Genomic DNA, 4,192 nt, shown 5'->3' with positions numbered 1-4,192 from the left:
AAAGTAGAAGTCTTCTTTTCTTAAAAATGGCTACACAGTGGGTCAATAATTAATTAATTAACCTCGTCGCCATTGTAAAGAGCGGGAGGAGGCAGAAATAAGATTAAAAGTAATTTATTCTTAAAGGTATAGTTAAGACCCACTGGTGCTAGAGTCCAGGCATCTCTTCAGTTCAGCTCCAACCGCTTCACTGAAGTAGAACCTGGATCACTAGGTTACAATGAAAGAATTCCAAATTACATAGCTAACAATCTAACAGTGATGAGAGAACTACAAGGCTAAATGAAGAGACCTACAATAGAGATGAAAGACATATACCACAGGGAGGCTCTTTCCTTTTTCTTTTTAATTTATGTTCGTTTTTTTTTTAAAGTAACCTGCTTGTTATTTTTGGGGGGGAGACCCCCCCCCAGCCCCCCTCTGCCCCCCCATGCCCACGCAGATCGACTTGATGGAATGCCACGTCTCCCCCCCCAGCCCGTGGTAAAGACGTCGTGGAAGGCACCCTGCGTGGAAGGCACCCTGCGTGGTAAGTGTCACGTGGTAAACGTTAGTAGTGGTAATGCCTTCGTGGTAAATGATGTTTCCCGATTAAAATACCGGGTCCCACGTCGCACTGCTCCGCTCCCGATCACCTGATCTCCTGCTTCTGTCGGGAAACGCCAAAAACGTAGCCTGCAATAAAGAAAATAAAATTAAAGGCTCCCCGGCGCTGGTGGGGGGAGCGAGGCTGTTGCCTGGGCAAGCGCGGGGACAAAGAGACCGTCTCCCGCGCTCGCCGGGGTTTTTTAACCTGCAAGCCACGCCCCCCACAGCCCGGAAGCACCGTTAGTGCTTCCGGTTCGCGGGGGCGCGACCCAATGGCTGTAGGAGGGGGCCGCCCCACCATGCATACATGGGGGCCGAGCGGCCCTCCCTTTCTTTTATTTTGGATGGCCCCCGGTTTGGCCTGGCACAAGACGGAGGTTGGATACAATTAGCTCTTACAGTGGGGTTGCATTCAATGCATACCTGTGTTAAGAGGATGGAGACCCTGACACTGAGGAAGACGGGCCTACCTTAGAAATTTACTGAGGTCTTTGTTAGCACAGAGCTGTTGATTATTTCTTCTCATGCATTGCCTTTTGCAGGATGGTAGGGTGGGGCCTGGGTCAGCCCATTCTAATATTAAAGGTGACAATGTTTCCAAGAAGGCCCTCCCTGTTTCTCTGCCCCTCATTGATGACAGCTATATGCAGAGATCTCACACTTCATTGCTGCCTTGTTGTATACACGCCTCCTTTTTCAAGCCAGCACCACTGTTATTTGCTGGGCGCACCATCACCTGTGCTGTGACTGAGCTACAGCCAGAAAATTACAAATGAAGGATAACTGACCAAAACTGTTTTTAAAACCTTAATAAGTCAGACATCCCTAGTCTGAAAAATGAGTATAAAAGTGGGACAGTAAAATGGTTGATCGGTAGGACACACAAAGCAAGGTAAAATGGCTTTGTTCATACACATGTTCTTATTTCCCACAGTATTTATAAAATAAATTAAATGAATAAAATATCTCCTGGTATCTGTTGTTCTGTGTCTTTCTCTCCAGAGCAATAAAGATTAAAAGTCTTGTCCCCTCGCAGTATATTCATCTGCTGCTACTAGGACCTCTCGTCATATACCCTGAGTTGAAAGGCTAGTAGCCAATCCCACTGAGAATGGGTATAATTTGGTTATCCCCAGTAATCAGATCACCAGCAAACAGACAAGCAAAGGTATGGAGCACTTCCAGAGGACATGCATGATTGTCCAGTTCGCCAGTGGAAACACAGAGATAGCTAGAATAACTGACAGGGTAAGATGGTGTAGCATTTTGAAGGCAGGCAGAGGACATTCATCACATTTATTTAGTTAGGCGTTTCTGATCTTGTGACAGGAATGAAATAATCATTGAAAACCCACAGTTCTTTACTCCCTCCACCTTACCCTCTCATGATGATTATTCTGATAACATTTCAAATGTTTCTATAAATATGCCCAATATATTTTTTGTTAATACCAGAAGTACCAAGGCACTGGTGTAGAGATGGAAGAATAGGTAATTGTAGTCTATGGGGCATACAAAATCAGAAACAGAAAAGGCCTGTTGCCAGACTGCATCATCTTAATGACATGCAGAAAATATAGATGGTGATGAGACTCAACTGTAGAACACCTGCATGGCTATACTTGATGAATTGGTAGAATGAATGCTGGGAGTATGATGTCAGTACTAGACTATTTGTTAAAAAACTATAAAGTGTTTAACTAGATGATAATCAATACCCACATGTGTGGAACATCAACAGGATCCACAGGTCTATACAGGTAATGCACAGAGGCTGCCTTTCAAGAATCACTTTTTCGGAAATCCTATTATGCTGGATATAGCCATGATCTATTGCCATTGATGCTCCTTTTTAAAGGAGCTAAATAGATATACTTCCCAACCAGGCATTCATTTAGTCTAGACAACAGTTAGTTACCAAACATTGCAAGGAAGGCATTTGACAAAAAAAATAACTGACATTTGGCAAGGTACATGTATTCTATTTATTTACAACTATATAGTTTTATTCTTACTGTCTTGAGATTGAAATGGAATGCCTCAATGTTCCAGAGTTGGTGACTTGCTTAAGGGGCTGTGTGCAGCTGATTCGATTTTTAATAAGATAATCTCAGATACTTTATGGCTACAGCTAACAGATCTCACTATGGGCCATATGTATCAAGGCCAAATGGGTTCGCAAACGCCGAAATTCGCAGAATTTCGGCATTTGCGAACCCATTTTCCCAATATGGTATGTATGAAAGAATTTGGGTGCAAAATAAGGAATCGCAAAATTTGCCATTCCTTATTTTGCGATTGCATTTAAGGAATCGCAAATTTTGCGATTCCTTAAATGCAATGTATGAAGAAAAAAAAAATCCCAAATGCCCTTAAGGAATCGTAAATTACCACCAACTTGTAGTTGGTGGTAATTTGCGATTTCTTTTACAAATGCACTTTATGCAATTTATAAAGGTGCCATGTGATGCTCATACATGCCCTTAGGGCATGTATGTGCGCCACATGCACACACATGTCATTTCAGGGGTGCAGCAGGGTGTTCTTGAGACACCCCTGCACCCTTGTAATTATTCTCAATTTGCGATTAGCAAATTGCGAATCGCAAATTGAGAATCATTTCACATTCATTCCTATGGGCCTCCTGGCCCATAGAAATGAATGGGAAATTATTCCTTAATTGCGATTAGCAATTTGCTAATCGCAATTAAGGAATTTTAAGAAATCGCAAAAAAAAGCGAATTTCTACATACATACCATTTTGCGATTTCTAAAGAGCGATTCCTTAAAAATCGCTATTTAGGAATTGCAAAAGGGAATGTTGCTACATATGGCCCCATGTCACTGTGATACCACTTTTCCAACTCTGGCCTTTGCGAATCGTTGTTTTTAATTGTTCTAGTATGTAAAAATGTGGGCATAAAAAAGACGTGTTCTTAACATGGAGCCTTTTGGTTATACTATATCTTGTCCTGGTGCATACACATGTCTTTGTGAGCAAAATAGCACATGTAGCTGGAGCATTTGGGGGGTAAATAACAGCTCTGTAATGGGCATCCCAAGTCGCTGGTTCTTGGCTCTTGATATAATGGAGAGGCATTCTGTACCATGTCTAACAAAATAACTTAAAAATATTCAAACATTCTCTTTATGGCTATCAGGACTTTCAGACAGTACTGTTGAACCTCAGGGGAGCAATGGATGATGTGCCTCATGAAATCAGTGGGTCCAGCTCATCAGAGGAGCACTATGTTTTGTGCACGAGGTGAGCACTGTGTGCTTTGCCTCAAGGGAGTACTGGGAGATGCGACTCGTCAAAGCACCAGGTTCTGTGCAATAGGGGAGCACTGGGTGTTGTGCATGAGCTAACCACTGTCTGTTGTACCTCACAGAAGTAATGAGTAATTTGCCTTATGAAAGCACTGGCTGTTGTGCTTCAGGTAAGCACTATGCATTGCACCTCAGGATAGCACTGGGTTTCTTGCATCAGGGGAGCTCTAGATGTTGTCAATAAGGTAACCACTGTGTGTTGTGCATGAGGTAAGCACTGTGGGTTGTGCCTCAGGGGAGCAAAGCACTCAGCATTACAGGTCTATGTACCTCA

The sequence above is a fragment of the Lissotriton vulgaris genome, chromosome 3_1, assembly GCF_964263255.1.
Source record: "Lissotriton vulgaris chromosome 3_1, aLisVul1.2, whole genome shotgun sequence".
Lineage (NCBI taxonomy): Eukaryota > Metazoa > Chordata > Amphibia > Caudata > Salamandridae > Lissotriton > Lissotriton vulgaris.
The sequence above is the reverse complement of the archived record's forward strand: the minus strand, read 5'-3'. Positions refer to the sequence as shown.